The 12,080-nt window shown below is 39.3% G+C and overlaps 1 pseudogene; it reads right to left on the bottom strand.

Moving 5' to 3' along the window:
• Window positions 1–9,484: 9,484 nt before the first annotated feature.
• On the bottom strand, window positions 9,485–10,677 carry Scgb1b6-ps (annotated as a pseudogene).
• Between the last annotated feature and the right edge of the window lie 1,403 nt (window positions 10,678–12,080).

Below are 12,080 nucleotides of genomic sequence, written 5' to 3'. Positions count from 1 at the left end.
TTTTTTTTGTTCTAAATCTCTTGAAATCTAGGATTTTTTCATAACTCTTGAAATCTTCAAAGGCATCTTTTGTGTACATATAAAAGTGTATTATATTTTAAATAAAAAATGGGATGATTTAATTTTTCTTTTAAAATAAAAACTGAAAATTTTGCCATTAAAAAAAGAAATGAAGAAAGATGAATTCACATTAATGTTCCCTTTTGCCAAAGAACTGCTGTGGGTGCATTAGAAGGAGCTAGAACACAAACACCCAACAATTGATCATAGTCTATATAATGTATCTGTTTTTGTCTAATAGCTTCATCTACTTTCTGGAAAGCTATTAATCCCACATTGCATAATTGTTGAGGAGAATTAAAATTTTCATCCCTTTTATGAATACCAATCAGAGGCTTAAGTTCTCCTGAGGTAAGGTTAAGATAATATCTTAGCCACTTAACATTCCCTAACAGCTTTTGAAATGCATTTAAAGTAAGTAAGTTATCTTTTCTTATATGAATATTCTGTACCAAAATTTATTTTGGATATAACTTATGTCCCAAGTATTCAAAGGGATATGGATTTTTAATCTTTTCTGGAGAAGATTTAAATCACCAAGCTTTCAAAGTTTGTTGTATAAGAGCAAAGGCTTGTAGTACAATGACTTCAGAGAAATCAGCTAATATAATACCAACCTTATAATGACTAATATACACTGAAAGATTCAAAGTCCTAACTTCTTGTATTGAAGCAACAACAAATTTTTGACATAATGTAGGGCTATTGGCCATTCTTTGAGGAAAAACTTTCTAAAGTTATCACTTCATGGGTTCCTTAAAATTACAATCAAGCTCACTAAATGTGAATCTACCACACTAAACAGGATGCAAAGGAATAGTATAAAAACAATCCTCCAAATCCATAATAATTCTATATGCATTTCCTTAAAGGCAGCTGGAGTAGGCAAGTTAGGCTATAATGACTTCACAAGTTCCATAGCCTCATCAACCCTTCACACAACCTGATCTGTCCTCCTAATTCCAAATATGTGTGAGTTAGAATCCTGAGCCTGGGGTCAAACTACAAACTGCAGCCAATAGAACACTGGCAGTTCAACCACAATCTTCAAGGTTCCCTTGCAACATCAGAGTACAACCACAACTTTGGAAAGCAAAACACAACATCAAATAAACAATCCATTCTCTCCAAAATCAATACCATGGGTATCACCCCCATGCTACAAAGTTTGGCTACCAGTTCCTGCAGATGAACACATAATGGTGCAGCCTCCAATACCTCATCACAGAAACATGGCCTTAAATCCTATGTTTTATAAGTCTGGTTTCTAGGATAAGAATTACATACACTGTTGCCTTGTTTAGAGGTATCTTTAAAGTCCAATTTGCTTGGTCTATAAAGCTCATGTCAGGTATTGTTTTTCATTCCTTATTTCTTCCTTCCTTCCTTCTTTCCTTCCTTCCTTTCTTTCTTTCTTCCTTTCTTTCTTTCTTTCTTTCTTTCTTTCTTTCTTTCTCTCTCTCTTTCTTTCTTTCTTTCTTTATCTTTTCTCTCTTTCTTTCTTTTCTTTTCTTTCTTTTTTTTATAAGATTTTTTTCTAATGTTATTCATATTAGTACACTGTAACTGTCTTGAGATGCACCAGTAGAGGGCATCAGATCCCATTACAGAGGGTTGTGAGACACCATGTGTTTGCTGGGAATTGAACTCAGGATCTCTGAAAGAGCAGTCAGTGCTCTTAACCAATGAGCCATCTGTGCAATTCCTTGTTGTTGTTCTGAATGACTCCAAACCTGAGTTACCAGTTTTAAGCCAAATTTCTCTTACCAACATTACAAAATTTTAATCATCCCCAATAATTTATAAGCCAATAATATATAGCCAAGACATGCAGAACATATTTTAAAATCAGTCAGATGTTGCAGGATTTTCCCTGTCCAGACACATTAGGGCAGTAGCAGTCCTGTGATTAGACAGGAAAAGGGAGGCAGAGCTAGGAACTAGGGAGAGAGATAGAGAGGTAACAGGAGGAGGGAGAGAAGCCAACATGGAGGCAGATGAACACGAAGAAGATCCTGATTTTTTAAAACTACCTTCACATGTTTTGTTTTTTGTTTTCTGTTTTATTTTTGTTATTTTTGTTTGTTTGTTTGTTTGTTTTTTGATTTTTTGAGACAGGGTTTCTCTTCCCTGGCTGTCCTGGAACTCACTTTGTAGACCAGGCTGGCCTCGAACTCAGAAATCTGTCTGCCTCTGTCTCCTGGGATTAAAGGAGCGTGCCACCTAGCCCAGCAATAGAGAAGTCCCACCGAGCATGGATTTAAAAAGCCACAAGTAGTTAAGATTTTCACAATGTTAGAAAAATTGGGTTAAAGCTTTATCTTTTTCACTTGGCTCAGAAATTATTGTATTGGCATCTAGTAAATTGTGATTTTACTATTATATAGATTTGATTGCATAATTAAGCTTTGAGAGTCATGTTTCTATTGGGAAATTAGGTGTTGAGATGGCAGATCGTGGGGTGTGTGGGCAGCTGTGTAGAAACTAGATAAACTCGCTAGATAGGAGAGAGTAGCTCAGAGGTGAGAATACAGGGAGCATGACCCTACAGGAACATAGTGTTGTGGTCTGCCAGCACCAGTACTAGAGTGGGAATGTGGACCCACGGAGCAATAGAGGTGGTAGTTTGACATATTAAATATTTCCTCCAACAGTCAGAAATAAACCTAAAGTCGGTGAATATGTTTACTTATTTAGACAAAATAAAATTTTCTACCTTTTTCTAACTGTAATTTCAAGACAGGAACACCTTGTCACATTATAAACCCAATAATGACAGTCACAGAATTTTTTGTAAAGAAAATAGAGATCAGCTTCCTTACCATAGAAGCTGAGAAGCTGCTGGTCCTTTTACACTTTAAGAGGGCTTGTGCAGATAATCAGCTGCAGGGTTTCTCCAGCTGTGCTAGACTCCTAGCTGCAGGTTTAGGAGTCCAAAGAGCAACTGATACTATTTTTTTTTCAGTGAGTTAAAAACAAATCAAGGGGTGAGCAACCAGCAGTTAAGTTTTAACAATGTTTTTTTTTTCTTTTGAACATGAAACACAGTACAAGGAACAATGAAACAATAACACAAACATAAACTGACAGACATGGACAGATTAGCATGCCAAGGACAGAAAATAGGCAGAGAGGAGAGAACTAGATGTGCCAAAGGGAATTAGATATACTACCTAAAAGAACCAGAACCAGAAATAAACATTCCTCCCATAGAAGCCATAGAGGAGCCCCATGTCTCTTGACTTCCGTCTGTCCTTAGAGGAGCTCTGAAACAGCTTACATTCATTTTCAAACATTCCCTGGACAATTGGGAAGGAATGTTTTTCTGATACCTATTCTCTCTCATGTCTAGGGTGTAAACTATCATTACTCAGGGTCCAAAGACTAAGATCATCTATAAAAATTATTCTGCACTTCCAATTCCCAAGGTGTCCTTCACTTTATACGACTTAATAGAGCTCCAATGTTAACATAAGATCTGACAAAGTCAGCTCAGTCAATCAACAGGTTCTCCAGGGCAGGAGCAAGGATAAAAAGAAAAAAGAAAATTAGACAACATTGTAGCATGACCCCAGCCAGTTCTGAGACTGAAGCAGGTGTGTTTTTTCCCAAGTCTGCTTGTATATCATTTTAATTACAGGCAAGTAATAAGGTCAGTTCCAGATTAAGAAACAAACAAGGCAATACACACAAATAATTAAGGAATAAGCAAGGCAGTAAACAAAGTCCCATAATCACTGTTTCTAGGGGCTTAACTGGATGACCAAGATATCTGAGCCTACTTCCCTATCCTAGCCCAAAGTCAAATACTTGCATGAAGCCTACTTCCTTGTTATCGCTCAATGTCAAATTCCTACCAAGTTACCAGAAGTGGGTCTAAAATCTCTCTATATCTTTCTGAGTCTGATTTATGCACTGGTATAATGTGGCATGCATATGCAATAGGCTTCTACTAATTCTTATCTACCTTGTCTGGGGAATTCAAACCTCACCCATAACTCTACTTGCAGAATTCCATATGACCATGATTAATATTGAAATTTTAACTTCCTTCTGATAAGAACCCATTCAGCTAGCACCTGAGATTCCAGAAATTATTCCTCATGCTATAGGATATTTTGGTACCTACAACCTTCCACCAATGAACTTTGCCATTCCTGGATATTTCGCCCCCCTCTCTCCTAAATCTATGTAAACCATAAATCACCCAAGTAATGTTCATCTATGTCCTTGCACCTGGTCCTGTTATTTTTCTATTTCCAAAACGCCTCCTTTTTCAATCATGTACCATATCAGTCTCAATTCCCAAGGCAGAGAGTCAAATCATGTATTATGTATTATTGTGTATTGTGATGGATTATGCCATTTTTATTATAGCAGGTTGTGAGCAGCCCTGTGGTAGCTGGGAATATACCTGAGTCCTCTGAATGACCAGGTAGTTCTCTTAACCATTAACACATCTATTTAACTCCAAAAAGTGAGCTTTTTAAGAATAATTTTTTTAAGTGGAGCATTGCTGTATCTCAGGGTGGCCTCAAACGTGCTATGTACCTAAGGATGACTTAGAACTTCTGATCATCCAATCTGTACCTCCGTGTCCTGGTTACTCGGATGTATGCCACCATCACATTTTTGTGGAGTTCTGAACATTAAACCCAGGGACTAGTGCATGCTAGGCAAGAACTCTGTACACATAGCTACATTTCAAGCCCAAGAGTTAAATTATATATATATGTGTGTGTGTGTGTGTGTGTGTGTGTGTGTGTGTGTGTGTATGTGTGTGTATATATATATATATATTACATTGTAATATTATATATTATAATGTATTTTATATTATAATATAATATATTGATTACAAACAATAAGAGTTAAGTTATATATGTGTGTACATATATATATATATATGAATTAAACGTTAGGATTTATCTGCTTCTAAACGTAAATAGTGTGAACGTCCATAGGCATTTAGTGGTTTTCCTTTCCCTAAAGGTCACCCAATAATTCAGGGGATTCTAGAACAACTCATCTCTATATCCACAATATACAGGTGACATTTGTCGTTTTCTTCAGCTTCCTGAATATGCTGACCAACTTGTATAGATCAGTATCATGGCTGCTTTTGCAAAGCTGGAGGAGGATGTATAGGGCTAAACAATACACAGGAACAGAAGCAGAGCTCCAGCAATGGATTCTCTCTGGCACAGGATGTTGTCTATGGAAACCCTTCCAAGGTAACTTCCAAAACAGTCAAGAAAAATAATGATCTTTTAGGATGTGGCTGAAAGGTAGGAATGTAGTTAGGCTTATAAGAACCTACATTGGAACAACTGTGGCTTTAAAGTTTCATGCTCCTTGAAACTTTCCACACAAAGTCACCTCTAATGGAGCAGTATTAGGAGAGGGGGCTATTGGTGTGTCATAAGAATTCACTGCACCTTTTGTTAGCTACTTTGTAGGTTCTTCTTTCTTCCATGCTCCCCCATCCTCTTTCTTCCACCATTTCAAACTCCTAACACTAGATGAGAGATTTTTTGTTCGGTTTTTTTTTTTCATTTTTTGTTTGTTTTGAAAACAACATGGAGGGGAAAGGAAATAGATCCCAGAATAAAATCAGCGGTCAGAAAGGTGGCAATATTATCATTAGACTATTTCTTGTTGATTTGGGCAATGACCTCATGAGGCAACGTTGAACTTTCTTGTCAGGATATATAATTTCTTCTTACTATTTCTATTTTGCACCTGACTACTTAAAAGACCATTACCAACAACAATCAACAATCCTTCTCAGGACCATAGCAATTATACAGCCTCTAAAATCTCCCCAGAATTCTACACATCACAAATCACATAAATATTTGTAGCTGGCAAAATTATGCCTGTGCTAGAGTGTGAAGCAAATCATAGTCAAAACAGTGGAAAATGTGAGGCTCTCCTCACATCCTACACCTGGGATTAAAATATCTCTGTGTTTTTTTTTTTTTATGAAACCAACATTTCAAAATTCTCATAACATTTACCTGTATCTGTTTTAAGCAATTAATTCTGCAATATCCACAAAGAAATTGTAAACAGAAATGCTTTCACTAAAATAAGCACTTTTTTGATTCACTGAAGAAGGTTTTCAGGTGACCTCCCCAACTCAATTCAAATCTTTACGAGTTTTCATTGCATCCAAAGTTTTTCATTTCCTAAAGAAAATGTAAAAAAAAAAAAATACTGTTCCCAGTGCAAAACATTTGAGGAATTTCATTCTGTGGTTAACATATTCTTTATGTATACAGGAAGATTTAATTCCACAGTCTTTTCTATAACTCATTGTCTCTTGGATGCTATTGTTCCTTTTTTAATAACATTTTTAAACTGTAAAGTAAGCAGAGCACTATTTGGTCTGTGCCCATGGATAAATTAGCCTTCATAAAGAAGAAAGCACAGTGGACCCTTTTGTTTTCCCATTACAGGCTTTTTTTGTTTGTTTGTTATCAGACCCACATTTCCATCAGCAATTTTTCCAGAGGCAAAATCATTTCCCCAATCTTTCTTGACACAGGTTTAGGAAGAAGAGAAAGAACAAAACAGAAAATCTCCTCTCTTAGTAGAATGGGAGATGCACCACTAGTTGTGGTCTCAGTAAATTTTTAATGGAATCTCAAAAAAATTATCCATAGCTTCATCTCTTCATCCCTTTATCCCTTCATCGCCTGCTTTTTTTCTCTACTGCATTCGAAATCACATTTTCCATTCTGCCTTACATCTATGCTGGGGATCAGTAGCTTTTGCTGGTTTATGGGTTGTTCTTTATTCCATTCTGTTCCCCTCACCTTCTTGCACTGTTTCAACCCCATAATACTAGAAAGAGGGGAAAAAAGGAAAGAGAACAGAAGACATCCCCAAATAAAGTCAGGGGTTTAAATGAGATGATATTGTTTGTCTACTTCCTGCTGATCAAGAGTGTCTAGTTCCTTAAAACAAGTTTGATTTCTTTGTTTGTTTCTTTGTTTTGTGGACAAAATCTGAGCTCCTACCATATTGCTTAGTCTTTTACAGTCCTTGGTGACAAGTGAGCATTTTCTGTGCGCTCTAGGTGCATAACACTGATAAAACGGTACTAAGCATGATCAAAATATTAAAAAAAGAAGAAGCTGAGCAATGGAGGGAATGTCTTTAATCCAAGCACTCATGGGGTAAATACATGTGAACCATAGGGAGTTCATTGTCAGCATAATCTACACAGCAAGTTCCAGGCTGGCCAGGACTAAATAGTGGAAATATCTGAAAAGAAGAAAGAAAATGATAGGAAAAACAGAAATGAAAAGAGGAGGAAGAAGCGGAGTAACAAGAGGAGGAGGAAAATGAATAAGAGGAAGAGGAAGAAGAAGAAGAAATTTAAAGGCTGGGTCTTGGTGGTACATTTCTTAAATCCTAGAAAAAAGGGACACATGTAGACAGCTCTCTCAGCCTTTCAGCACAACCTAGTCTATATGATGAGATCCTATCTCAACCAAAAAAAAATTCAAGTGGGAAGTATCAAATAACATTAGGAATGATGGCAAGAACATGACTTAAGTCCCAATAGTCAAAGAATAACAAGTGATGATAAACACATTTCTATGATGGGAATGAACAGTGGCCAATCAAGTACATTGGAACAATATTTCTCTAAAGTTAAATTCTTTCAATAAATGGAGTAAGGAAGCTTTCTTCTTAACTGTCTCGGGGAGACAAGAGTTACTACACCCAACAATAAACTTATTTGCAGATGAATACCCTACATGAAAGTATGTATGAAAATCAACGAGAATTTTAGGAAATCCCAGCTAAACAAGTAGAGCTGTTCATCAGATGAAGGGACTCTGGGTTTTTTAACATGTGAAGAGAAGCATGGTAGAAAAACCTTCTCTGACTTACATGTGTAGTTAGGATAGTTAGGTCACAGCATCTACATAGTCCCTAGAGCACCCTTAGCTTCCAGAAGGCAGGAGACCTCCTTCAGAAGCAACCTCTGGCTAGACAATGGTTAGTTGTAGGCCAAGGCCACAGATATCAGGCCTCAGTCTATGTAAGATGGCCTCCTAATGTGCTGTGTGATTTGAATCTGATTCCTTGTGTCTTGTGCTGGAAACATGGTTACCATCATAAGGTCTCAAGATATAACCTGATGGAGAACAGGAGACAACTGGAAAGGTGATTAGGTCTCTGGGGTGTTGCCATAGAAAGGGACAAATGCTATAGATTGGGTGAATACTGGAGACAAAGCACACACTGACTTGGCAACAAGTCTCATGCAGTTTTCTGTGTCTCTGTTGGTGACAGGGTCCACAACAGAAGCTAAGAGGTTAGGCTACAGGACTGTGGATCTGGAGCCTTTAAAATGATTATTTTTTTGTTTTTGTTTTTTTTTTTTATAAATATTCAACCATGGTTATTTTATCATAGCCTTATGAAAAAGAATACTACATTTAACTCTTTTCAGTGCATACTCTATAATGATAAACACTGTACATGTTGGGCCTTCCATGAGCCTCTACATCATGAGGAGAAAAATATATATATTCATTCTTCTGGGTATGCCTGCTGGTGTGAGCCTGAGACGATGTGAAGATCTGACTCATTGATGGAGCAGTAAGTCACATGGCCTTGAGACAGACCACAGAACAGCTATTTGGTGACTGGTGTGAGAAAGGACTTACTGCCATGTCAACAGAGAAGAGCCACAGGACAGATCCTAAAGCCCTAGGACCCTGGGTCCCCACTCCATGTACCACCCAGTGGGGAAGTAACTGTGTTCAGAAATGGGTAGTTGATATTAGGATAACCTGAATTCTGTTCTGGCCAGGTCCCACTCTGATATCCAGGCTGAAATTCTGTTCACTGTGAGGGGCAGGAAGCCTCACAAAAGCTTTTGAAATAGGTACTTTTTAAATTTTCTACATGGGACACACTGTGACACAGACATGCACAACTGGATAATGTAACAAACAGTGGGAGCAGGAACAGATTCTGCTATCTAAAGCATGTGTGGTCCTCAGCAGACCCTTGGTATTCCTGGTCCTACTCAGTTCCATGTACCTGGGGAGTTCAGTCTGGGAGGTTATGTATGTGCCTTGTGGACCCTGTCCCATGAGGGTGACAGACACTCTATAATAATTACTATGGTATCTTAGCATTCTCTAATGCATTCTGTATGGCATTTTGGAAGCACCACATTGAGCTGTGACATCTCAAGTTCCCAGAGGTTGTCACTGCAATATCCTTCAATCAAATCAGAACCAAACTTGAATCCAAAAATTCAGACTCCCCAATGAATTGCAAGGTTTTTATTGTTGGATTCCTGTTCTTAGACACCTGGAGGGAAGGGCTATAGCCTGCTGCATCTATGCAGGTGAGCAGGCAAATGGCTTCCTTGAGAGTAAAGATGTAGCCATCAACATAGCAGGCTGGCTTCTATTTTTTCCTGCGTACAGAAAGCTAAGTGAGGCTTTGGGGGTGAAGGAGACCTCATGCCCCACTGACCATGCACGGAGACACCTCCTAGAAAGACCTGCAGCCAATTTGCAATTGTTCTTGTATCTGAACAGGACCAGGGAGCCTTGTCCCCAACCTGTTGAGACAAGCTTTGAAAAGAGCACCAAATCCAGCAAGATGAGAGAAGCCAACTTGGGAGACAACATAGTCCCAGTGGGACTGAATGGAGAGGAGCTGACAGAGCCCCATGTGAGCCTCTGGGCATCTGGGGCCCCACAAGCAAACTGACTCCTGTCACATGTTGATAATAACCCTCAAACATCTTCAGGTAAAGGCAGGGACTTAACATACCAGTTCCAGGGATATGAGGGGTTTCACTTTAATTCTACCCTTGAATGTCCACATGTGGAGTCCACAAAGTGGTCTTCAAATTTCAGAGAACAGGATAACATATGCCTTTTTTGGAGGTGGAGTGATAGGCTTGAAAAATGAGGATAAAAGTCCTAGGCTAGAGAAGGGTGCCAGGTGCCAAGCTTCTATAGCTAGACTTGGAAGAGTGTGTCAGGAAGTCTGAGGGAGGCCAAACTCAGGCAGGGATCTACTGTGGCTTTGCTGAGCTGAGCAGCCAGGGCCAGCTCAGGCAGTCCTAGAGCTCCTTCCTGCTCCATCCTTCTGACATTCACAATCAGATGTTTCACATATCTTGATTCTCAGTGAAGCTTCAGTCGTGTGCAAGAGCACAAGCCCTGCCCCTTACCAGGCACATATAGTCTCACAATGAAAGCAGTTGCATGTGCCTTGTCTTCCTCCATCAATGTGCTATCAACACATTGCTTGATTTTTTTCAGTATTTTCCAGTATTTCAGGGTCATCTTTGTATTGTTTCACATACTCAACATACTCTTCTGAGGTTCCATTTAAAAATAGATGAATATCCTCTTTTATAGCTGGGCAAATGCCACAATCTGGAACATAAAGACAAGGTGACCCTCACTTGAAAGACCTGTATCAGTATATCCCAGAGGAGGATAGAGGGTGTGAGAGCCTAGATAGCTTGTATCCCTGACCCCCACACGGTATTACCCACCTCCCCCTGAAGTCAGGAGGAGCAGGGCAGCCCCCGAGAATCACCACAGCACCAGCAAGCTTCATGATAATGGTGGCAGGTGTTCTTACACAGTTTGTTCCCCTTCTTTAACTGCCCTGTTTGGCTCAGTGAGCAGGGAGGGGCCCATGTCTGAGCCTCTCCATGCCCTTCCCTGTACACATCTTGGAACTTCCTGAGGGTGTGTGTTTGCATCATTGAGAGATATGTATTTTGGCAAGATCCTGGTCAATAACCTATTTCAGCGTGTTTGCCTTCTTAGTGATCTTCTTAAGATATGACAAATGTCACTTGTCAATTGACAGCCAAAGGGAAAGTCTGACTAGGGAGAGGATCAAATGGTCTCTCAAGCACACTGCCAGAATTAGACCTGTGTCCTCCTGTCACACTGGGAACCTCATGATCCATACTCATATTTAGTTCTAAACAAGCCAAACTTCAGACCACTTGCCATGTGACACTTGCCCTGTCTTTGTTCTGCCCCTAATTCCATATGCTTCATGCCTTCCCTTGAACCAGGCTCTTCAACCCATGCTTATCCTATGGTTGTAGGCATCCTTCAATTTGACCTTTTTGTTGGTGGTGGTATGTATTTTCTGAGATAGCATCTCTCTACACAGCCTTCCTAAAGAATGACAAAGAAGCTGTCAAAAGAACCCTTTCATGAAGCCTAAAATGGCAATTCCAAGGGGGGCAGTGAATCTCCTATCTGAGTGACTGGGCTTAAGCAGTCTGCTTCCAAGGTGTGTGGAGCAGGGGATCTACCTTCTACGACCAGGCTGTCCTGGAAATATTTATATCAGGTTAGCCTTGGACTCACAGAAGTCTTTGTGACTCCCTCCCATGTGAATAGTGAAATATAAGGCAAGTAATTTCACTTCTGCCTAAACTTAACTCCTTAAACCCATTGTTGAGGTTTTCTGTTTTTGTTTGTTTGTTTGTTTGTTTGTTTGTTTCTTTGTTTCTTTTGTAATTTTTTGGTTGTTGTTTTTAAAGAAGATCTTGCCCAGGTTGGTCTTGACCTAATAACCTTCCTTAAGCTTAAGCCCATTCACTCAAATAGGAGATAAACTGTCACCCCTGGCATTGCCATTTTAGGCTTCATGAAAGGGTTCTTTTGACAGTATTTTGTCCTTCTTTAGGAAGTGTGGGCTGAACAAACACCAATGGAGGAGGCTGAAGACAGCAGAGCAAAGTCTGAGGCAGACATGTGAAGGCTGAAGGGTCAGTAGGATGAGCTATGAAATCGACCAAGAGTCTTACTGCTCTATGGTAGTTGAAGCATTTGACAGGGGAAAGAGTAAGTAGGGCCATGGAATGAAGAGAGAAAGAGGAAGACTCTGAAGAAGAACACAATGGATCCAGAGGACAGGATAATTAGAACCCAATTGCCAGAAGTGGTCTAGGAATTTGTACAGTCTTTGGAGACTACACTAGGGCCTGTAGACTC

The sequence above is a fragment of the Mus musculus genome, chromosome 7, assembly GCF_000001635.26.
Source record: "Mus musculus strain C57BL/6J chromosome 7, GRCm38.p6 C57BL/6J".
In the NCBI taxonomy this organism is placed as follows: Eukaryota; Metazoa; Chordata; class Mammalia; order Rodentia; family Muridae; genus Mus; species Mus musculus.
The sequence above is the reverse complement of the archived record's forward strand: the minus strand, read 5'-3'. Positions and strand labels throughout refer to the sequence as shown.